Source organism: Chelonia mydas, chromosome 2 (genome assembly GCF_015237465.2).
Source record: "Chelonia mydas isolate rCheMyd1 chromosome 2, rCheMyd1.pri.v2, whole genome shotgun sequence".
Taxonomy (NCBI): Eukaryota; Metazoa; Chordata; order Testudines; family Cheloniidae; genus Chelonia; species Chelonia mydas.
In genome coordinates, this window is record NC_057850.1 from 107,587,585 (window position 1) to 107,613,543 (window position 25,959).

The 25,959-nt window shown below is 42.7% G+C and overlaps 1 protein-coding gene across 1 annotated transcript in view; it reads right to left on the bottom strand.

The window, feature by feature from the left end:
• RNF182 (ring finger protein 182) overlaps positions 1-23,424 on the bottom strand; it is a 34,080-nt gene extending 10,656 nt beyond the window's left edge. Inside the window, exon 1 of the mRNA XM_043538811.1 lies at positions 23,307-23,424. The gene's annotated coding sequence lies outside the window, so the exon portion shown is untranslated. The remainder of the gene's footprint in view (positions 1-23,306) is intronic.
• Between the last annotated feature and the right edge of the window lie 2,535 nt (positions 23,425-25,959).

Here is a 25,959-nt window from a genome sequence, read left to right on the forward strand (position 1 = left end):
GTTAAAAAAATTATTCAACAATTCTTTCTTTCTTTCTTTCTTTTAATCTCTTTTAATCAATTCATTTCCTGTTTACTTGGGCTTCCACTTTTTTCTGTATTGGACAAACTGTTTGGTTACTTTTTCCTGCAATACTTTTTCACTGCAGATGGCTTTCCCTTTGTGACTCTAAAATCAAAAGAAATGATCCATTATAATATGAATAAATACTGCACAATAGAAATCCTATCCTTAAAAACACAATCATTATGCTATACAAAGAGATGAGACAATTACTTCATAGAGCAGGCTCAAAGATTTACCACTCTTCTCTGGTAATATTTTTTTCACTGGCTTGCCCAGTTAGGTAGATAATCTGGGGCCCTGTTTTCCTTCTCCAGATTTTTTGCCCTTCAGAAGCTCTGAGAATTACTGTGCTGTCTGTAAGACTTTGATTCTAGATGATGAATTGAAAAGATATACAATGATAAATAAAAAAGCTTGCCAACATTTTATTATGTTAATTAATGTTTAATTATGTGATCTGCAGATATGTAAACCATTTATCTTTATGCTCAGCATTAATAAAAAGCCAACATGTTATTATACTGGGTTTCAGAATGCCTGCCAATTAAAGATGATAACATTGTGGAAGTTTGCCAGGTTAGTTTGCTTGACACAATACATTTGAATGTAACACATTAAAGTGAGTTAAGAAGCATCGTCACAGAAGCTTTTTGGGTTTTTTTTTTATTTTAAGATTTATTGTTGTACTGGAAAGTGTAGATTAATACATACAAAATTACACATCACTAAAATACTACAGAATTGTTTCCCTTAGGACATATTTTGTATTTTCTATCATTTGGGAGGGACCTTTGAGTGTGGGACCAGATGAGAACAAATTACAATACTCAATCATGATTTCTTCAGTCAGGTGAAATTACCATCTGCTCCAAGGGAACAAAAAAGGCCTATGTTCTGTAAATCCCACGTGAACCTTCAAAATAGAGTTTAAATAGAAATTAAAGCAGTGCATAGGCCGTGTGCAGGTCTTTTGGTCTGGGTCTATAAATAATTCCAGCATGGAGTGCAAGGGAAGGTGTAATTCTTCCTTCTACTATTGCTATTACAACACGGGTGAAAGTAACTTAAAGGACTTACCGGCACTCCGGAGTCCTGAGCGGGGGGGCATGGCCTCGACGGGAAGAGGCGTGGCCTCAACCGGGAAGAGGTGGGGCCTTTAAATACCCAGGCCATTTAAATCAAGATTTAAAGGCCCCAGGGCTCCGGCTGTGGCTGGGAGCCCTGGGGCCTTTAAATCACCCCCAAAGCTACCAGCTGCAGAGGCGGCTGGGAGCCCTGGGGCTCAGGGGCGATATAAAGGGCCCCGGGCTCTGGCTGCCACTACCACAGCAGAGCTCCGGGGCCTTTAAATCACCACCGGAGCCCTGCTACTGCTACCCCATGGCTCCGGCAGTGGGGCTCAGAGGGCACTTTAAAGGGCCCGGGGCTCCCCACAGCGGCCGGAGCCCCTGGCCCTTTAAAGCGCTGCCAGAGCCCTGCTACTGCTACCACAGGGGATCCGACAGTGGGGCTCCGGCGATGCTTTAAAGGGCCAGGGGTTCTGGCCGCTGCGGGGAGCCCTGGGCCCTTTAAAGTGCCAGCCTGGGGATGCCGGTCCGGTCCGGCACGGCGTACTGGCTCTTGCCGATACACCGTACCGGACCGGACCGGCTTACTTTCACCTCTGAACACAGCTTCCCTGACACTGCAATGTTTTACTTGGTACACCTTGCTAATTAGCCACTGAACATCTATATATGGAAAAGAGACGGTTCTGAAGCAACATCCTAGATCTGGAAACCCTGCAATTTCAGGAAATTCAGATCTAGTTCTAGATTCAAACTCTATTGTCTGTGCCTGCCTCTAATATGTAAATCGGTGATGGATGCAAATCAGAAAGTTTGGACATTTGGATGTTTATCTCTAGCTCTCTGAATTGTGATTCAGTCTGTACACATGAAGTGAAATCTTGATCCCACTGAAGTCAATGAGAGTTTCGTCACTGACTTCAGTTGACCCAGGATTTCACCCAGGAGATTTCCAGTCCTCTTGTAAAACTTCCAGTACTCCCTGGTAGCCAGGCTGGCAAATCCATAAAGCAGCCTAGGTGTGTCCTGGGTAAAACCAGGAAGTCCAGAGCCCTATGAAAACTAAACACAAAAACAATGACCTATGATGGATTTGATCTCAGAAAATATTCCACTTCAATTGGTTCAAATTTTAAGCAAAGGTCTGTGTAAAAATTCTCTCTCATTCTTATTTTATCTGAACAAGTTAGCACAGCCACACTATAAAAGGAAAAAACAAAGGAATTATACTTGATGCAGTGTTGATACTGAAGTTTACGCATATTTTGCTATGTAGGTTTTATGTTTTATTCAGAATTGGTATTATTTTTCTTTGTCAAATAGAAAAGAAAATGTGAAAGACAACTGGATTCACTTTAGTTACAGAATGCTGACAATTCATAAGTGGCAGAACAACCTACTTCAGATACGAACATTCACACATGAAGCAACCCTCTCAGTCCTTACCTTCCATCAACAAGCCCTTCTGGCGAAAATCTGAACCAAACTCTGTCCTGATTGATGTGCTATGCAATCTCCATAACTTCAGGGGTCATCTGAGAAACATATAATCAAACTCTCTAGGTATATTAACATGTAAGACCTGAACTTCAGTTTACGTGGAAAGCATATTTAAAAAATAAGTGTTGGGATAAAATATATACATTTTTTGCATTTTGTTTACCAAAAATGTGACATTCCCCTCTCAGTTAACTTTAGTACAAATGGAATTGTATTGATGGAACTGAGAACGGGATCTAGTTTATAATTCTCACAAATATGCTAAAAAGGACACTAATAAATTAAAAATCCAGATGTTGAGAGAAAAAAAATATCATTAAATTCTGCTACTTACTAATCATAGGATAAAGCTAAGAAGCATGCCTGCATTGTGGTCTTCCTGGTGTTTGAGTGATCACACAAATGTAAAAATCGTGAAGAGGCTAAGTTTGCCCGTGACTACATTAGTCATCGTGCAGATGTTTGTACTCATATGGGAACAATCCACTGGACATGCTTTGTACCCAAGGGGGGAAAAAAGCAAATATAGCAACAATCCAGTAAGTTTGCTTTATGCTTCAAATTTTCTTGATGTTTACTTAATTTGTGAGAGCCCTTGCTGGCAATTATGCCACCCCAGCAAGCTTCATTTTCATCTGATTTTCAAAGGCATATTTCCCCTGCCTTGATAGTTTTCACAAATAATGAAATGGAAAAATTCTGGCTGTATTTTTACATAAAGGATGAGGTAATTAGAACCTGTGTCCTCCCTTGAACTTGGTGAATACTGCAAAAAAGTATCTGTGAACATTCATTTGAATGTTTATTTGAGCCTTTCATGATTGAAAATAGTCTACAAGGAGTATCATAGCAATTCCTGCTCTGTATAGCAGAATTTCAGTTTCATAAACAGAGGTCTAGATTGTTTCCCCAGCATCTGCACATAGAGGGGTCCTCCACATGCAGATTTCTCTTCCTCTGTGTGGAAGGGGCGCTATAGCCCTTCGGAAGCACTGTTTCCTACCTCACCTTCCCCCATCTCATCCCAGACCTTGCAGGACCCTCTCTGCACAGTCAGGGATCCACACAAGAAAAGTGAGGGGAGGGAGGTGAGCTGGGAAAATAAAGGGTTTGGGGTAGGATGCTCATGTAGCCCTATGGAACTTGCATAGCAAAATTAATAAAGCTCTAGGCTGTGTTAATATTTCCACAGTCTCCAACAAGGAGCTTGGAGGGAACCATGGCCAGAGGGAATCCCTGTCAGTGCAGTTCCCATGGGACCTGGGCTGGGGCAGTGGCCATTAGGAACCAGAGTAACTGTATGGATACAGGGCTTCCACATGAATGGGATCGACTTTTCCAAAATAGGAGGACCCACCCACTTCCCCACAGCAGGACAATGGGGGATAATTTCTGTGAAGGATTTTCACATAAAAAAATCCCCTCCCATGGCTTTCCACATAGGCCCATGGGAAGTACAATGCAGGGACTTTTTGCTCTGTGTTTGTACAGTGCCTAGTGCACTGGGGTCCTGGTCCATACCTAGGGCTCCTAGGCATTACTGCAACATAAACAAAAATACCATTATAGCTAGTCAAGGATTCCACAAGAAGTGTTGTGGTAATTTCTCAATCTATAAGCTAACTTTTCCATTGGTGAAACTTCTGAAGTCCACTCCTGTCCTCCACTCCTGTCCTGTAGGGACCTATCCCAATTTCTCTTGCTGTGCAATATAGAAATTTAAATTTTTTAATGAATTTACTTCAGTGGAGTTCATGCCCCTTTATTTGTTTTATGTGAATGCTCTAGTGTATGAGTTTATTGGCAGGAATGATCACAAAAATGGCACATTTTAGGTGAACATTGCAGGGTATGCACAGAAAGGGAAATACCAACATTCATACTAGAAACCTGATTCTAAGAGTTAAACTAATCAAGTCCTGGAACAGAAATATGTCATATGCTCTATGTTTTCAATCAAAACCACTTGGATTGCAGATACCAAATAAACCACTTGCAAACAAGCTACAGAAAAAAAAATATTTGCAGAAATTATTCTTTGAATAATTTGGAACAACAGATAAATGAGACAAAACTTCAATCTGTTTGCAGAGATTTAAACAGAAAAAGAGGAGAAACTGGTTGAATAAATTGCTTGGTACAAATGATTTTCCCAGCTGCAGTCTGTGCTTACCTCAAATGTGCAACAGAATCTATTGCAATGGACTTTTATGTGTAATGCGACTGGGAACTGAATACAGATTCCTTTTAAACAATAGGAACGCAAGTGTTAGAAAAGCAATTTTGGGACTTCCTTGTAACTGCTATAAATTAGTATGATGCCATCAAAGTGCTATAAAGTGTGGCCTCACCAGCCCCACGACTGCTGGAGTGTTGCTGTGACTTGCTTAAATCAAATTAATGCCGGAATAGGACTTCTCAGTCTTCAAGAGGACTGAAATTGCATTATTGAGACTTAATATGGTACTTAGCAATGAAATGTGCTGGTCTTGTCCCAGTTGTGGGTTGTCAATGAAAGCGAATATTGTATTGACAGCAACAGGAGACAATCCTTTAACTTAAGCAGTAAAGTTATTGCTAATGGATACAATGCTCTCTAGGTCAAGTGAAGGGCAGAATCTTCACAGACTGAACTTGTGTATATAGTGGTAATACACAGACCACAAATGTTCAGCAAGGAAACTGATGGTGGGCTGTTAAGAAACTTTCATGCCATGCCAGAACATACAGACATGCAGTCCCCTTTCAGTTTATTACAACTAGAACCGACAGTTTAGTGTTGTTGACGTTATTTAGATTAGGACTGATAATGTGATATTCCTGTTGGAGTATTTAATTCTAGGGCTTCCCTGGAACTGGATGAGGGACAGTCAGATCATGGCTCGATCTTGCAAACCCTTACTCACCTGGATAGGTCCTAGAGACACAAGCAGTTCCAGTACACTGAGGAGGCTGGCCAGACAGTTTACTGTGGAAGAGACGGGGAACACCCACTAGATGGGGTGAGCTCAGAACGTCTCCCCAAAGTGCTTGTGGATGAGAAGGGATTGGGTTCTTGGGGGAGACTTTGCTGCTCTCCACTTTACTGATTGCAGTCATAGATGGGAGAGTAGGTATTTCATAGTGTTGGCTGACTCTGGTGGAAAGTGGGAAGAAGGAAGGGGACCACTTTATTGTCTCCCCTTCTGTCAGCCAATGAAACTCTTCTCTTCACTGGGGGAGACAACACCTCCCCCAAAGTCATTTCTAATGAAGCCATGGCTAATATGGCAGTGGAGAGGCATCTCAGATTACATTTACAGCCCTTAGGGATTCCATGCATTGTCTCTGTGGATGCTCTCAAACATCCCTCCCATGCCCTGGGTGCCAGTACCACCACCATGGTGAGCTGCAGAGCTCCCTCTGCACTGCATCTGCTGAGCGGTTGCATCACAATTTGGCCCAATGACAGAGCATATATAGAGCAAAATCCAGACCTTTACTGCACTCCAAAGGGAATTGATACCCAGACTTCAGAAAACAGGTGCCATATATTCCCAGTTAAACTGCACTGACATCACTGAGCAAGCAGGAAGCCCCCACACTCTAGCCAACCGTAGCTTCCAACAGGTCTTCAAAAAGGTACCCCCAAGAAGTGCATATTGCAACCAAAGAATATGGAGGTCATAAAAGCTTGGATAATTGTGGGCATGCCTGCAATACAGAGAAGTGGTTGAAATTATTTAGCCAATGCAGATGAAAAGGGGTACTTTTAACTATTGACACTACATGGTCCACCACTGCCAATATCAGCAAACCTAATGGTCAGTGGTACTGAAGGTTGCTTAGTGATCTAAAATAGCCCAAAGGAGACAATCAATTGGTTAAACTAGTGCAGTCTACATGTCAGATTGAGATTAAAAATAGTTTAAAAGGTTTCAAAATTGTTCCACTACAATCTTCTCAGTAACCTGGCTCAAATGAGGAAGATTAGAAATACAGCAGTAGTTGGCAAAACTGATATGAAGGGACGGCTTCTTAAACATGAACCTAACAGTCACTTGTGAAAAAGTGGATCCTTGGCAATGATTTCTTTCAGGAAGGAAATCTTAACCAGTAGTATACCCAATACCTCCTTCAGAGGAAGCCATACGGAGCCTGAGTCTACTAGCTCATAGGTTTCAGGCCAAGAAACCAGCACATCTAGCACCAAGAATCAGATTCTCAGCCTTTCACTGCTCCTAAGTGTGCAGCTGAGGCGGCTAGGTATGCTAGCTCTATGTCATTCCAAAGATCCCCTAGCATAAGGAGTATATTGGGGCTATGCAGGGGGTTTGTGGTTGGGATATGCTGTGCTCTAGCAGACTTTGAGGGCATAATGGCCTCTAGGGAACCTTTTACTAGCCAGAACAACTTGGAGCAGCCTGAGGCTACTCTTAGGCCTGGTCTATACTTAAACCATAGGCTGACATAGCTATGGTGCTCAGATGGGTGAAAAATCCACACCCATGAGTGCTATACCTACCTAAATCCTGGTGTAGATGCAGGTAGGTTGACAGAAGAATGCTTCCATTGACCTAGTTACTGTTGCTTGGAGAAGTGGTGTTCCTACAGTGACAGAAACCTCCCCCCCCTTCCATCACTGTAGGCTGTGCTGCATCTACACTATAGTACTATGCCAACATAGCTATGCTGCTATAGTCCTTGTAGCATGGACATGGCCTTAGTAATGCTGGGAGCATATTCAGGCCTGAATATCCGCCCAGGATTAGGTGAGAGGAGCAGAAAAGTGGCAAGTGCTCCAGTGTATCTGAAGATTTATCTCTCAGCATGTGTAACCTCTCAAAACTCAGAGATGATGTACTTCCCTCACCCCCGTCCCCACCCAAAAGGATTTGCTACCACAGAGACAGCCAATCCAATAAAATCTGATCATTCTTGTCTGCAAAGTAGATAGAAAAAGTCTTGCAGTGAGAATCACCTGGTTCTGTTTTTGGGCAAGGATAACCTGGGTTCCCTAGATTGTTCTCCACCCAAAATAGTTCTACTAGTCAGGACTTTGTGGACTCTATGGAGTAGGTATGAAAGTTTTCTTTGCCTTCACCACAGCCATGGCCCTTTTCTGTCATTTGCATACTGCTACACTTGAAATGGTAAACTAATTTCAAATATTTAAAGTGTGTTTTACCACTTAAACATATTTAAAAACACAAAAATCACTAAGGCATATCACTGTCTCAGAAATTTCTCCATATGGCCTGCCCAGCAGTCTAACTAGAAAGTTTAGATAAAGGGAACATAAAGTAAAATAAACTGTCATAAAGCAGGATCACATAAGAGTTCTTACACTTGCTTAGTTAGCTGTTCTACCACGTATTGTTTGAGACCTGATATATTATTTGTCACACAGTACACTGGGTTTTAGTTAAGTGCCTAGTTAATTGCATTCATGGTTAGATGCTGTACAATGCAAGAAGAATACAAATTAGAACCATCAAAAATTCTAGATTTCACTCTAATATGGACATAAATCTCCTTAGCAACATATTATTTTCTTAATGAGCACTCCCAGCAATGTCACTTTTCCTTTTAGAGTGTCACAAAAGAACAGTTTGGCAGAGAAGAAAAGAATGAAGCAGGATAATGAAGGATAATTCTTGCCTGATCCAAATTAAGAATGAGAAGACACTTTGACAGGCAAAGAAACATTAAGATTAAAGTTACATTAAAGAGTATAATTAATATTTCTTTAAAAATAATTAAAGAATATAATGGTTTTAATAAAGCAAAACCACCTTCACCCTGACTGCTCTGAGCTGTTGAATGGAATGGTCTCCTGAACACTCCACTGCGTCTGATATCTTTTCCAAAAAGTGATGAGCGAATGATCAGCCAGCTCAGTAACTTGACGGACCAAACGTTCCAGGATGATTTATATATTTCCTAATGCACTCTCTTTCCGTGTGCTGAATGCTTGCAATTTGCATATATTTATGAGGTAAAAGTCCCTTCTCTGAAGTGCCAGGGGGTTAATACATAGGGCTGCATTTCATCCACTGTGAATCCATGGTTTCTTCACATGTCTCCAAACACTGTGCACACAAGTTGTAGTGTATTAAAATATATCCTTGTCCTGGGGTTTGGTTTTATTGACAAAAGGAGCTCACAATGAAACATAAAATCCAGCCCAAGCGATCTCTCTAGATTGGACTGCTCACAACAAGACTAACGCAGGGTTTCTCAGCATCCTCCCCCATATTCTCTCCTTCAGTAGAGCCACTCCCACCACTCTTCTATTAAGTGAATTATGAGTTACTTGCAACAGAGATAGGTTCAACAGAAGTTATTTAACATTGTCCAGCAGATCATCACTTTCTATCAAGTTGAGGTTTTGCTACAACTGCTGCCTATCAGTTGCACTTGTGTTTGCCTGCTTAGCACCAGATCTGTAAGCAGTCCATGGTGTTACACGAGCCATGGAGAGGAACAAAAAAGTGCTTTTAGAAAAGCGATAGAAGATATCTGAGAAGACCGCAGAAGTTTTATCTTTCACTCTACAAGTTTCCATACCCAGACACGTCTCAAATTGACCTGGATGGCTCAGAGGATGGGTAAAGACATAAAATTGAGACTGTCATCTTCAGGGTCCATATATTCCCCTCCCCTCATGTAGATTTGTGAACTGTGCTGGTCAGCCATATTCTTCCCTTAGAAAGGCGAGGCAGTGACACTACACAATAGATATGGCTTCACAATAGAAGACACTGCAGATCCTTCCCCAAAGGTTTTTGTAATTCTCTTAGACCCATACCTCCAGCCATGCAACAGTGTGTCCCTCTATAATGACCCCTCTAATAGAGGTAACAAAGTCTGCAAGTGGAAACTTTCAGTAACATTAACTTCCATGAGTTTCTAACAGAGCCCAATTCTGCAGGATCTCTTGCACACTGCTGTATAAATGGGAGGGGGATGGGACACAGGTGAGCCGGGGGAAGAGCAAGCAAATTCAGTGCTAGTGGATCTATGCTATATAGATCTACCAGCTATTGCCCCCTCCAGAGAGGCATTCAGAGAGCAGTGGCCACAGTTTCCACACACTAAACCAAAATACCTATGATCAGACAGGTTACTTTTATGACACCTGTAAAAGGGAATGACTGTTTTCTTCAATAAGGTTATCTTTTTAAAAGATTTCCATAGTAAGGGGGAAAATCGAACAGATTTTTCTGAAGAAAAGACTCTTGTTGCAAATGCTAATAGTGCTACCTTTATGCAACAACTATCCTATTGACACATTTCCGAGATTGAACTATGCACCAAATAGAACCTTAGTTTACGTATCCAGATGTGCAATGGCTAATCCTGTAGTCCTCACTCAGGCAAAAGTTCCACTGAATTGAATAGGAAGTGGTCTGAAAAAGGTCTGCAAGATAATCCCACCTGGTGAAATTCCTTCCCCACAATGATACAGATTGAATTTTCTGACTTTTTTCAGCCTGTCCAAAAGGAAGGTTCACCCTGTTAATGAGGTATTCCTTCTCTATATCAAGAAGTGATTATGTTTTAGCCAGAGGATATCATGCCACCTGTGACCAAACCTCTAGCTTCCAATTATCCCTGCCAAACTGCACAAAATAAAAACAGTACTGAACACCACTTTTAGTGATGCAATTTATGGTATAATACATCTGTAAATAATTCTTACGCCACTGAGTAAAAGGGTGAAATGGTTAAAAACACTTAGATTACAAAAATGGAACTGGGGCAGGGCCATCCTTACCCGTATGCAAAGCACCAAATTTCCTGGTGCCCTGCACAGCCGCATCCTGTTCCAGCCCCTGCTCCGGCTCTTCCCCAGGCCCCTGCCCCAGACCCACCTCTTCCTGCCCCTACTCTACCCCAGCCCCGCCCCCACTCTCCTGAAGATTGCAGCCAGACCCAACCCTGCACTCACCGCGTGGTAAGTGGAGCGACCCGGCCCCAGCCTGCTCCACTCCCCTGGCTTCCAGCCACGCCGCCAGCAAGTGCTGGGGGGTGGTTCCTTCCCCGTGGAGGCCTGGGGGCTGCGAAGGGCACCAAAACAGCTAGGGATGGCCCTGAACTGGGGCATAATGCTATGTCAACAGAACCTCTAGATCGGGGTGGCCAACCTGAGCCTGAGAAGGAGCCAGAATTTACCAATGAACATTGCCAAAGAGCCACAGTAATCTGTTAGCAGCCCCCCATCTGCTACCCCCCTCTAGCCCCGAGCACCTCCCGCCCACCAGCAGCCCCATCAATCAGTCCCTCCCCTTCCCTCCCCATGCCTCCCGCCCACCGCAATCAACTGTTTTGCAGTGCGCAGGAGGTTCTGGTGGGGAGGGGGGAGGAGCGAGGGCATGGCAGGCTCGGGGGAAGGCACCAGGGCCTTGGGGGAAGGGGTGGAATGGTGGCAGGACCTGAAGCAGGGCATGGGGTTGAGCAGTGAGCACCCCACAGCTCACTGGAAAGTTAGCATCTGTAGTTCCAGCCTCAGAGTCATCACCTATGCAAGGAGCCGCATACTAACCTCTGAAGAGCCGCATGCGGCTCCGGAGCCACAGGTTGGCCACCCCTGCTCTAGATATTGCAAGCCAGCCCCTGATCTCAGTTAGACCAGTGTGAATCCAGAGTAATTCAGTTGAAACCAACGTAACTTTAGCCAATGTCATGTTAGCAAATCTTGCCTATTTTTGTCTTTAAAAAACAGAACACCAATAGTGACGTCAAAGTAAATAAATGTTATAACAATGGTGGAATATCGTGTTAATGGGGTTTTTTTTTGGCCAGTCTCATAGATAGGTTGCATTGAAACAAGGTCTACTGTTCCATTCTGTTGCTTTCATTATATATTTCTAAAGGTATGTTAACAAATCTTATTTTTAGGGATTCATAACTTAGTTAATTTCATTTACATTTGCTTGGAATGTTGCATGAGAAATGTAATGTATGAGTATGGGCATTTTTTCCAAAGGGCCCTATCTGCAAACCATATGGAGGTAAAACTCCACGTTCACTTCCTGGGTGAGAGGGGACAGTGCCTGTAAAGCCTGCAGGCTCAAACCCTCAGAAATATTTTGGTTTGTAGCTTTAAAACTCTTTTTGGCTCATGTATTCAAAGATGCAGTAGACAATCCTGTAGTTCTCACTCAGGCAAAAGTCCTACTGGATTGAATGGGAGGCAATAAGAAAAGCAAACTAAAAAAAAAATTTTACAAAAATGTCGGGTGTTAATCTGTAGAGAATGATGCTGTTATTGAAAACCATTTTTAAATTGTCAAGTTATTAAAGCTTGGCAACAGGTGTGCTTGTATCTACATCCACTCTGTGAACATCATCATGAAGAAATGGCATTTTAGTCATTACACCATCATCATACAACTCTGCATGTACTTGCATGCCCAAAATGATACACTTGTTTTAATACCAGAGGGTGTGCAAAAGGGGCAGACAGGATCTCTCTGTAAGTGTTTATGAATGCATGAATTCTGGCAGCTATTGGCAGAGTATCAAGTCTAATGGACCTGATCCAGTAGGTGAATGAAGCATTTGATACTCTTGCACTGACATTGTATCCTGTCCAAAAGGGCCATTATGGTAGCAGAAGAAGTGTCTCATATATTCTATTAATGTACCATGTGAAATAATTGCTCCGTTGGGTCTGACAGAGACCTAAGTACAATTCACTGGCAATAGCAGGGTTAAAACATATTATTTGGTAATCTTTTAATTCAACTATCAGAAAATGAAATTTAATACAATAAATGATTAAAACAACATCAATAAGAATTGTATTTTTACTGAAAAAAAATCAAGGGAATTCAAATGAAAGATTTTCAATCCATTCTCAGTGTCCTTACTCCTGGGGCAAATTCTACCCTCAGTGGCACCCGTTCAAGGCCACTGAACTCAGCCCCATTGAGTTAAATGGGCTCCATGCATGTAACTGAAGACATTTTGTAAGATCTGCTTCTGAGATCCCTATAATGCCTAAGCTAATAGTGGTATCTCAAATTAAAGTATAAGCCTTAAATGTAAGTTTCTTGGTGTTCGTCAGCTTTAGTTCGCACACTAGTATTATTTTAGCATATTTTTGTATTTCTTATACTGTTTTTTGGGTCAGCATAAAAGTACTGGATAACTCTACCCACAGTCTGGATCAGAACACTTCAACAGTAAACAATATCAGTGTGGCCACAGACCATGGCTATATATTTGTACACTATTATTATTATTATTATTATTATTGTTATTATTAATTCTTATGATGATGATGATTTGCTTTATAGTGCCCAAAATATACTTAGGGATTTATAGAAATATGTAAAAAGACAAGGCCCCTGCAACAAAGGTCTTACAGTCTAATATTAGAGATGATGTGATGAAAAGAGAACAAACAGTCAATGTGGGGGAAGGAGGACAAGGGTTACAATTATATGGTGGCTCAGTTTGGGCAGATGCACATTTTGGGATTGTTTAATGAACAATGAAATCTTGTTATTTTAATGAACTCACTCACTTCTTGAAGGTGCTCTCACAGAAGTGTGTTTGAAAGAGTGAGATAAAGGATGAGAGTTTGGTGGATGGGATGAGGTTACAAACACGTGTGTGGAGGGAGTGGTATGAAAGAAGGTATAGACATGAGTGTGGGAGAAGGAAATTCAGGAAAGGCGGCTTCAAGGCTAGCATTATTTGCAGAGTAGAGGGAGGCAGGATGAATTCAGTAGGAAACTGTCAGAGATATACGCAGGGCCAGATGTAGGGCCTTGAATATGATGAAAACTACTTTGACCTTGATATGCAAGCCAGTCCATGGAGTGAGTCAAAGATGGGAGAGGTGATAACATGGTTTGTAAGATGGCTAAGGAAGATGTCAGGGTTTTGGACATGCTGGAGGAAAGCAATGTGGATATCAAGTCAGCTGGTGACAAGTGGGTTACAGGAGACAAGGTGGAAGAGAGTATAAAGGAATAAATTTGTTAGTCTCTAAGGTGCCACAAGTACTCCTTTTCTTTTTGCGAATACAGACTAACACGGCTGCTACTCTGAAACAAGAGATTGAGACATTGGACAGATAGGAAGGTGGGGGAATTTTAGATATGTTGTGGAGGGAGCAATGGCAGGATTTTATCCTAGCCTGGATGTAAAGAGAAAAAGGAGAAGGAAGCGTTGAAATTTATCTTTGCATTGCAAACCTGGGAATTGCTTTGTTGTTGACAGTAATGGAGACTGGTTGAGCAGACAAGGATTTAGGAGGGAAAATTACAAGATGGCTTTGGTAATCCTTAGTTGGAGCTGTCAGCAAACCATCCTAGATGAAATGTTAGTGAATGCAGGAGAAAGCAGGCAATTCTATTTCCTCTCTCACTAGCCTCACAAGACTCTCTCACTAGCAAGAAGGTTCAATTTCCAACCATAGTTAATGGCACCTATGAAAACAAATGAGATGTTTTAGGCAGGTGAGGTCACTTCCTTAGGTTTTAGGCCACCAAGCTGACAAATGGTTTGGTTATTATCATAGAAAATACCTTAAATAAAAATGGATAGCCATGGAGTGGCAGATGTGATTTATGGCAACTCCTTTATCTTTTGTGAGGAAATCATATTTCCTCAGACAAAACTTATTGGGTTTGTCATGGAATTGACAGACATGCATGATTCTGAGACATGATTTGTTTCTATGTACAACTGGATTACTACACTCCTGAATGAAAGATATTGTTTGTGACTCCAAGCCCACAGGGTTAGTCTAATACAGCTGGGTGTCCAACAAGACAGGATTGTGAATGCAGGATAAGGGACTATGGTGCTGCCACCATTTTATAAAAGTGAATGGTACATGTGCCCTGTACCATTTATGGCTCTAAGTTAGCAATGGTCTGGTTATGGCTGGGGAAATATTTACATTCTAGGCACCTGATTTCAAATATTTATAACCTGAATAAAGTGTACCCTTGGACTGAAATTTCTCATGTTTCTTTTCAGCCTTAAATTATTTAGGTAGAAAGTTTACTAAATCAGAAATTGCCAAATGGGATTTTAAGTGTTAAGAAACACATCAGGTTCTTTTTTGCACTCAGATAACTCAAAACCAATAAACTTGTAAAACTCTGAACTTTACCCCTAGTTCTCAATGAGACGTGTATTTGAGGCTAGAAGGAACCATTGTGACTATCTAATCTTTTGTAAGACAGGCCATAGAATGCCACCCAGTAATTCCTGCATCAAGCCAGATCCCATCTGGGCCTTACAGAGGTGCACAGTCTCGGGAGGGTGCAAGGAACTTTTCCCACTCTCAGTGTGTGACCCTTATAACATAGGAACTGCTTCCTGACAGGGGGCAGGAAGAATGGTGATGAGGTGGAGCAGAGCTGGCCCTTGGACTGCTGCATAAGGGGCTGTAAGTTGCATCTCATTATGGGGCATAGCTTCTGAGAACCCCAGGAGGCATTTTGGACCACATCCTGAGGTCAGCTAAGGCTGGGTTGTGCTGCTCTGGTGGAGCAATGTAACCTTAGCATCCTAAAATGCCAACAATCCCTCACTAACAGGAGCTCCTTAGAACCACAGACAGCTGGCTTAAGAGAAAGCAACCCTGAGACTGCTCTGATTTACACTGCAGACTTGGTGGAAGCAAAGATAGCTTTATGCCACCTTCTCAGCTGTTCTGAGAATACCTTGGTCATAGCTTAGAATCCAGGCCCCTGCTTTTCTGAGGCAAAATGTCTCCCGATGCTCCCTTAGGAATGGCACAGCTCTGCACTATCCCCAACGTGGGACTGTTCTTACAAGACACAATTTTTTAACAAGCCACTGTGCAGTGTTTGTATGTGCCAGTGGTTCTCAACCTGCAGGCTGTGTGCGGCCCAGTTAGCACACAGCTGCAGCCCAGCTGTGTGCTAAAGCCTGCACAGCCCCACCCGGCGGGGTCTGGGGTCCATTGAAGGAGGGCACTGGGAAAGAAGGATTTTCCTCATTAGGTAAATTCCCATAAAGGAAAGGGAAAAAAAATCTTGACCTGTTAACGGTTGTCCAACCAAGATGGAGCATATAATACACTTGATGCCACTCTTCTGAAAGCATACTAGAGAAACTGGGGAGAGCCATGATGTATTTCTCTGAATATCATGTTGATAAGTTTAGCGAGGTTTTGGTCTATGAGTAGAGTGTGCATACAATATTATTAGCTATTGAATTTCACCTGGTATTTTGGGAACCATTCTTCCTTATCTCCATTCCACAATCAATATCCAAAAGGAGAGACTCCCCGCGCCCCCTGCAACAAAAATCATTGCATTCAGAGAAGACTGGATGTCCTCATATAAATGTTGATTTAAGACTTCAAACAAGAGTGACAGGAAGAATGCCCATGGATTTATTAAATAAAAGAGAAGCTATGTTTAAACATTAAGGCTAGGACACATGAGGAGCGCAGCTCCCAGCGCTGGTGTGCTGTCTACACTGCTGCTTTACAGAGCTGAAACTTGCTGTGCTCGGGGTGTGTGTGTTTTTTCACAATCCTGAGAACGTTGCAGCGCTGTAAATTGCCAGTGTAGACAAGCCCTCTGTGACAACCAAACACCACAATTCTCATAACTTCACATGCATTAATTATATATATATGAATAGAGAAATGACTTTCAGCAAATTGTAACCTTTCCCCTGATACCTTACAAGGCATGCTTTATATGTAAAGGTAGGTCTTCACTAGTAATGTTAAAGCACTGCCGCAGAAGCGCCTTAACATGGCTGTGTAGTCGTAGCACCAGCTACTAGGAGAGCTCTCTCCCAGCGCTCTAAAAACCCACCTCCACGAGGGGAGTAGCTCCCAGCGCTGGGGCACTGTCTACACTGACACTTTACAACGCTGAAACTTGCAGTGCTCAGGGGTGTGTTTTTTACACCCCTGAGCGAGAAAGTTTCAGCGCTTTAAAGTGCCAGTATAGAGAAGCCCTCATATCAGAATTATATACAGATGAGGAATATGGGGGGTTACAGGGTGCTCTCCCAAGGCACAGAACGTCACAATAGATACTACTTGTAGGCCCTGAGGATGTCACAAGGGCCGCAGCTGTGTGCTGCTTGGGTTGCAGGTTGAGAACCACTGATCTAAATACACCTACTATGTTACACTGTCTGCAGTTACCTATCAGCCTTGAGTGATTATAGGCATATAATGGGTGAAAAGGGTGAAATGAGTTAGTACTTATGTGTACAGATTTCAGATTGTAAACTATATCTCTAGTCTATCTGGTAAATAGGTATATTTTGATTTAAAATACCATAACTGTCTTGAGAAAGTCTTGTAGACTTTCTGCAAGTTAAAATCTCTCGCTTTATATAATATTGTAATGATTCACAGCATCATTATATTAATATGGTTATTTGTATTTAACTGGTTATAGGGCATGTACTATTGTCAATTCCTATTATGAATAATTTGAATATATTGCAATTGAAAAGAAAAATGCACAAAAAAGGCCCAATTTGCAACATGGTCTGAAGATTTAAAGACCCTCCTCAAACACACACACCAGCTTTTTAACAACAAGAATGCAAAAAGCAAATCAGCAAGTCTCTTTATGTGCACTGCTGTAACACAAAAAAGGTTGAATAGAATTTTAATTGTAAAGAAGTACAATATTAATGCATGTTAATGGAAACCACAATTTAAATTCTGACAAATTACCCTCACTCCCCAACACACATTTCAGTTTGAAGCAAATGTGTTTGGTTGTATTACTATAATCTGCCGAAAAAGAGACTTTAGATGGAAATGTGGCCAGATCTTTAACCACAGCAAAACACAGTGGGATAAATTCTGTTTGCAGCTTACATACACAGGACACCACTGGTGAACTTACATACAATTGCTCAAAACACGCCTTAATTTACCAGCAGGACCTAGGAAGGGCAGACAGTCACTTTAAGGTGGGTTCACTCATTCCTTTTGGAAAGATCTCAGAGGATTTCAACAGGCAATTTTTTTCCTCTGAGAATTCTCACTTATGGAGTCTCAGAGGGGTTAATCTTGTCAGCTCTCTTTTTCCATGTGTACATTTTGTAAAGCCACAGGGAGAAGTCTATGAGATATTATAGGCTACTGTGTCATCAATATGCTGACGATTCTCAGTTATGTCTCTCTCTTACAGTCTGGAGAGAGAGAGTTGTTTCCATGATCCCCTTCCAGACATCAAATAAGCACATTCTTAACTTTAAGCACATGCTTAAATCCCACTAAAATTAAGCATATGCTTAACTACTGTCATGTTGTCTGAAGATAGGTACTGTATACAAACTATTTGGTGTACGTTTAATCCCGAAAACATGGATGTGATGCTTGGAAAACCATTCCTGAGAACTTTCAGGGACTATGACTGCATCCTTAGTTTTGCACACCTATCTGCCAGTTGCCAAATTGGCTTACAGTGTTGGGCTCTATCTATCCATCCATCCCAATAGCGTCTGAGTGACTGATGTGAAAATAAGCAGGTGGTTCATTGCTGGTATGTTCTCTCCCACTTTTGTCTTATGGTAGTGAAGATAATTTGTACCAGCGATTAGTGTGTTTATGTTTTATACTGAGGGAAATCTAGGGCATCAAGATGGGTTATTTGATCTTATTGGAGTCACACCAGCTCCTAGATAGAAGTGATGGTCGGAAATAATAAACAATAATAATACCTATCTCTTAAACAGCACTTTTCGTGAGTAGTCTCAAAGTGCGTTACAAAGGGAAATGAGTATTATAATCCCCACGCTGCCCACTTAATCTTAATTTTGGCAATTCCTATCTTTTGACAGCTTGACTTTTCAACCTAAACATTTTTAATGCAGTTTTTTTTAAGGTAATTTCCTAGGTTTTTAAACAGTAAACTAGGAAAAAAACAAAAACAAAACACCGGACATTCCACCATGTGGAACCATACTGACTCATACATGGTTGGTTCATCAGCAAGATTGGGACATTTAAGGATATCCACAGCACAGACCTCTGCCACTTGAACTAACAGAGTAGTTAATGTGGGCCAACCAGTAAAGGGACAAAGCACGTATTTTCCATATGGGTTTCACAGATGCCTGCCGAGCGACAGCACAGAAATGTTGAAACTCAGGAACCCTGGGTTCGGTTCTCGATTCTTTGGGGAGTGTATCTAGTGGTTACAGACCCTTCTGTCCCTGGCTCCTCCAGCCTGTTCTTGTCCCAGTCTCCCCCTCCACCACCCCTTTGTCTCCTTGTCCCAGCCCCTTCTCTCTTCAGCTCCCCATCTCAGTCTCTTCTCCTCCCCCTTGTCCTAGTCTTCCTTCTCTCTACCCTCCAGAACCAGCTCCTCACCTCTCTGCATTTCACTCCTCTGCTTCCTCCTCCTCCTCACTGCCTGGGCACCAGTGGGGCGTGAGGGGACTGAGGAAATGGAGAGACAGTCTCCCTGCGCCTGGTTCCTGTGCATGGCGCCACAGCTGCCCCTGGCTGCCATGAGGAGCAATTGCAGGGAAAGTCATACTCAGCCTTGCAGCCCTGAGATGGAGCATGCTCAGCAGAGATGGAATCTTCAGAGAATTTAGCTGCACAACTAACAAGTCTCTACTGAGCTTGAATGTGAACTGAGATTTTCAGAGGCTCATAACATGGCCAAATTTGGGCAGAATTTCACGAGACTGGCAAAATGCACATCCCTGACACAGATGACCACCTGCTAAATTTAAAGTCCCTGCATAGAAGCACCAGAGCATGTCAACAAAATGGCTGTAAGCAATTTTTAACATGGAAAAAACCAAACAATCTATTTTCTCCTAACCTTGTTCTGAGAAATGGCTGGAATGTTTTTGTTGAAATTTTCAAAAAAGTCAGCCTGCGGCAGACATCTGGTATGGAAAATTGCAGCCCAAATGGTTAGAATTTGGCAAAGATAAGCAACGTAAAACAGGATCTTATAATGGAAAATGTTGAGCAACCTTAACTTTAGGGATTGCTACAAAATTACTCTAAACTATTGATATGTACTCCCAAACTTTAACTCCATTTTAGCATAATTTTTGTCTGGGAATTAATAGAAGGTAGAAAACTGTCCCAGTCTCCGTATAATAAATAAGAGCTTCATGTTCCTTTTTTTGGCCAGAAAAAAAATGGAAAGGTACATATGCATAATTATCACATTTTTATTATGCCTAAGTTGCTGTGTATCATGCCATTCAATCTGCAGGAAAAACAAGTTATAAGAAACCATCCATGATGTGGCTTTGAAAATCCAATATAGTGGTTTAAAAGTCACAGTTCATGTGCTGGGGAAGATGCATAGCATTATACATCTTTATATGTGCCTGCAAATGGAGCTGAAGCACAAAGCATATGTATACATGAACCATTTCTGACTTCTTTGCGGTAGTCTAACATGTAGCCTATACATATCTATCATTTGCAAGTTGCTTTTTTATGCTTGGAAATCCACTGTCATGATTACATGATTATGCCACACTAAGCTGCAGATGTCTGCCAATAGCATGTTACTGCTGGAACATTAATTTACAATGGGGAGGTACAGCAACACTTCAGAAAGTGTGTAAAGACCACATGAGAATTTCCTGAACCTTGTACAGTTAGATCCCACAGCACTCCATAGCAACAATGCTGGGAGGGCTGAAGTCACAGTCTCCAGGGTGCCAGTGCTGTGTATCTCTCTGTATGTATGAAACTGCTGCTGGTGTGTGCCAATGCCTATGGTGACCCTGTATCACTACTAGCAGTTCCTTGTCATGGCTTCCTATATGACTTCTTGGGCCCTGTCCCCTGATTCCTGAGATATTATGTGGAATGAGGGACCTCAGGAAGATATGAAATGGCTTACTCTGCACAGTCCTGATGTGGTCTAAACTTCTTCTGCACCTCTTTACATAGAAGGTTATGATATAGCCATATTCTCTGTGGTAAATTACCTTGTTCTTTAAGGGTACCAGTGTAGTACTTTGGCTTTTCTCTTCTGTCTCCTCTCACATTTCATCTAACACCACTCCCATTTTTGGAGTTTGCAGATATTCTACATGGAACCATTTCTGTCGTGTAATTTGATAGACAGCATAACCAGTAAGAGATTTTGGGCTTTCACTTGGGGGTTTAAGGTAGGATTTGTGTTAAGTTCCAATGTTTTTCTCACCTGGTGCCATGCAAACAAAGGGAGCAGAAGTCCCCTTGTCATTAATGTACCCAATTGACCTTTTACTACCTGACAAATGCATTCAATTTCACATAGCCTGGAGGAAGATCTAGAAATGCCATTTCCCATTGTGCTAACTAACCTCAGGTTGCTATTCCTATGCATTTAATAAATTCAGATTTGCTCCTTGGTGTTACATGCAAACAGAGGGCATTTAGAAGGATATGACTTTCAACAAAGCAACTGTTATGACACTTTGGCAAAAAAGGCAAACACTTTTTTTTTTTAAATATCGAGTAAACCTTTGCACATAGACTATGTAAACCAGTCTACTGGGACTTTAGGGTTTTTTTACTCAATACTTCTGAGGTCTTTTCATGCAAGATTTAAATGAGAGATACTACAGTGATATACACCTTAGAATTACTTAAGATAGCTTAATATGTATTAATTTTAAATATCAGGTAATTTGTTTCTTACAAAAGAAGACAATTTCAGCTTTATACAAAGCATCTGCTGCTTTTGCTCACAGCTGCTAAAGAAAGTTGAGCTTTCATGTCACCATTTCTTCTTTATATTTCCTAGCTCAATATTCTCAAGTCTCTCTCAGTGAAGTGAAATTGGTAGGTTAATTATTTCATTTAAGAGTAACAATTTCTATATTCACCTCATAGACTCATCAGCGCCTAGGCTACAGTTAGCTAATGAGGGTACTGAAATCCTGAAAGATGAATATTACATTATTTCCTGTGTCTTAAATCTTGACACTGTGATTATACTCAGAATACCCCATAACACTTCAAGTTCCAATCCTTAATTGCCAATCATCATCTCTACTGCCAAATCTACCTCTGTACATGGTTCTTTCATATACAGTCTCCCATCTTTTCCTGTTTACATCAAAGACCACACATGTTTCGAGTACCTGACAGGCTGCACACATGTACTGCTATAATTTCAGTCCACTTCCCACAATAGAACACTGCTAGCTAATTACTTAGACTGACCTTGCACGATCCGGTCCTATTTGTCATCATTGGGAGTTGTTTTCAGTCAGATAGCTCTTTCAACTTCTATTAAATACATTTACTTGCAAAGCAAATAAGTAGCAATGCCGAAAAATAATTCTATTTATGAGCCCAGTACAAATACAATACAGGCATTTAACTGTATTGCAAACTTCTACAGACTGCCTTGTCAGTGACCTTCCTATTGATCCTGTTTGGCATTAAAAGCAAATTCACCTTCCTACTATTCCAACCCTCCTAGCAACTCAGTCCAGACTACCCTTGGTTGCCACAGTTAACCACATTTCTGAAAGAGGTTAAAAACAAACAAACAAAACAAAACAAACACACACAACTCCTCCTCCCCCACTTTCTAGTGAAGGTTTAATTTGAGAGCAACAAACATATTTTACATAAAACCAAACTGTAACTTATTGTATGTTTACTCCCATCAGTGTGCAGCAATTTCTTGATTCATTAATCCTAAACCCAATGCTTCAGCATTTCTTGTTTTTCTCAGGCAATACATTTCAAAATCATCAGACCCAGTCGTTTCCTAAAAACGAGAATCAGAATAGAACGAGATATAACACAGAACTCCCAAGGGAAAACATTTTCTTTTCATTTGCAACAAAATATGAACTTCATTGATGAACATGCATGTTATTTTAAATATATAGATATCATCCCCACTGGAAATGAAAAGCCAAGCTCACCAGTTGCAGATCAGGGAACTAAAATGGAATGAAACCTGAAAGTATCATTTTTCTGTAAGCTTATCTTTCAAGTTGTTGCCAGGACAGTAAGTCAACCTGTCAGACTAACAGAAGAAAGTGACCTCAACAAGCACCGTGAACCCTGGAGTTGCACAATTAAACTGAACCATTTTTATTCCTCCCACACTTGAGGCAAAGTCATGAAACTGTCTGTTTCTCTCTAAGCCTTTTGTCCCTCTTCCTTCCAGACGAGTCTTCATCACTGGCACTGAGTTTCTAGTGAACTTCAGAAAAACAAAAACAAAAATAAGAGATTTGACAAAAATCTCAACTTTCCTTCTTTTGCCTTTTACCACAATATCTACGTATCTGCTTGTCCTCTTCTCTCACTACATCAATATTTGTGTGTATTAATCTTCCCTTTCCCTTCTTCCTTTTATTCTTTCATGTGTTTTTCTCCACAGTGGCAAAGCCAGGCAGAGTTCAGCCCCCTCACTCCCTCCATCACACCCATTTCCTCACCTCCTTCCCAAATAATCCTGAGAGAGGGCAGGGGTGTGCAGGGGGCTTTGCATCAGGCTCTTTGGTGAATGAGCTGCTTCAGGCGGGGCTGCTGCTTGCTCCTTCAAGGGGAGACACTGGTGCAGTAATAAACTGTCAGTAAGTCATTAAATCCCTTTGATGCTGTGGGAGCCCCAACCCCACAATGCCACCCAGAGACATAGTCAGCCCCCTGTGCAGGGGATGGGGATGCAGTGAAAGGTGAGGTGGCTGCAGATAGAACTGGGTGCCTCTCTGTACCTGTTTTGAGTGCTGCAGGCAGGGTTTCTTCAGGAGACGGTTCCCTCCTCCTCCCTCAGCCTCAGCAGCAGCAAGTGTCTGAGAGCAGGGAACAGGCTTTGTTACTACTCTGGAGCCCTGGATCAGTGCCGTCGCTATAGAAACTGGCTGCAGCCTGAAGTGACACTGACAAGTGGCAGGGGGCCTGAGCTGTTCATTCAGGAATATCCTGGCCTCCTCCTACTGCAGCCAACCCCACAGCAGCCCAGCCCAGGGAGGGAAAGGGCCCAACCCAAGGTTGTTTCTCCCCATTCTCCCTCCTCTTCTAGGGGGCAGTCAAGCGCAGAGCATTACTCCCTCCCCCTCCCCCCCCATCCTTCCTCCAGTCTGATGTGCTGGAGGGCACAGTTTGAGGGGAGAGCCCCTTGTTCACATTTTGCCATCAAACTGAAAGGAACGTTGGGACGCTCTCCCTGCTGCAGATGAGCTCACTCCTTTCTGCATGCTGCCAGAGACAGCTTATCCCTGGGGCTCACAAAAAGAGAAAATGTTGGACTTGCACCAAATGGTGGATATTTGCAAACACTTCCCAGGGGAGAAACACCCTTAAAATCCAGCTGTGGATTTTAAATCCCTACCACTTCACATTATTCAGGGTGAACAAGGTGCCACACTATCCATTGGTTACAGAGATTTTTCAGAACCACAGTATAAACATTTCCAGCAGAGGCTGTGGTAGCCCATTGCGGGCCCCCAAGCAGGAATATTTTGGGCCCCTCCCACACAACACAATAAAAAGCAAATAGGGGACCCCCTTGTGCTGCTCAGGGCCCTAAGCAATTGCTTAATCTGCTTATGCCTAGCACTGGCTCTGATTTCCTGCAGCAGCACTTAATAGAAGTGATGTTTCTCACAAGAGAAAAAGTGGGTATGTTTTTGTTTAAATGGGTGACCTAATGAATCAGCCCCCCAGCCCTTCACCCCTCCTGGAGGCAAGTGTGAGCACACAGTACATGGGGTTTATCACACATTGCGGGGAATTGTTTTGTGGGAGTAGCTCATTATTCTCTAAGGGGAGCCCAATGGAGAGTATCACTCATTTGTTATTCTTAATAATAATCATGTTTATTAGAATAATGGCTAAGGACCAACCAAGAATTGGGCCCCATTGTGCTGGGTGGTGAACAAACACAGACTAGTGGATGCTCCCTGCCTCAAAGTGCTTTCAATCTAAATAGCTCAGGCAGACACCGGGTAGGGAAAGGGTAGACCACCTGCAGAGTGAACTGTGGGATGGCAGCAAATGTCATGTTAGCTCCACAGTTTTTAAATGGGGGGAGGGGTTAGTTAGGAGAGGATACGCTAAATGGAAAGGAAGGGAAAGGGGGTGAGACGGACAGGACAAGGAGGCGAGGGTAAGGGGGCAGGTGTGAAGGGAAGCGGAGGTGAAGAGACTGAGGGAGGAGGAGGAAGGTTGGAACACAGCCAATCAGTACAGGGCAGAGAAAGTCCAGTCAGAACGAGAAAGTTCTCTGAATATATCCAAAGGTCTCTGCTTTGGCTGCTCCCGCAGCTGCTGCTACTGGCTGGAGTCTTCGGCTGGTTCCTCCCTGTGGTTTTGCCCTCAGGGCCACATGGGCATAACTCTCAACATTACACACAGCTGCATGGAGTTTCCCACGGCCAGCAGAGCAGTTCCTGAGCATAGTGGCTGCTGAGCCCAGCACTGGGGGAGCTGGGGAGATCCCAGGCCGCAGTGTGTCTGCCAATCCCTGCAGAATCATCAAGGCTGCAGTGGCTGGCCCCAGTGCCTTGCCTGCTGGGTCTGTGCCATGCTCATCCCCTGCCTTCCAGTCAGGCAGTATCACGCTCCAGCCCTGAGCTCTGCTGCAGCCACTGAGCTGCCCAGAGGAGCTGAGCATTCCCAGGAGCAGTTGAAGCCAGTGCCCTCCCTAGCCATCCCCCAGCCAATTTTACACACTGCATGTAAGGTGTGTATGGCTGTGGGCGCCACTGAATGTGGGAAATGTTCTGCTTCAACCACGCCAGGGGGTTTTGGGAGCCACAGCAGGACAGTCCCACAGAACCTGGGACTGTTGGGGGGTACGCATGGAGGTGCGCGTAGGGGAGGCACCACATATGCCCTAGTGCTTCCAAAGTAGATGGGCGTCTCCCCTGCACAGTTCTGGATCCAGAGATGTGATTGGGGAGGGATGGCCCCAGTTCAACCCCATTTTACCCCCTTCCCTTCCCAGTTCAGAAGTTCCTGCTTTGGCTGGCTGGTTCCTGTCTGCTCTCCCCCCTTCCCCAAGACTACAATGTGGGGGAGGCCCTACTTGGATCCTAGTGTCCCCAAAATGAGGGCCTCCCCTCACACTTCTTGGTTTGGTTATGCACAGGTGTGGGCTGGGGAGTACTTTTCCATGGGAGCCTCCTGCCCATGTGGGGTGTCACTCACCACCACCACAGAGCAGTGCTATGAGAGCCAAAAGGAAGTCAAAGGCAATTCCTATTATTCCTCCTGTGCATCCTCCTCCTCTTCCTCCACAGGTTGTTCAATCCAACCCTGACTCCAATTTATGCAGCATGCTCTCATTTTATTTTCCCCTTTGAAAAGTTTTCTTCTCTCCCAAGCAAATGAAAGTTGATAATCATCCTTCTTAAATGAAAGATG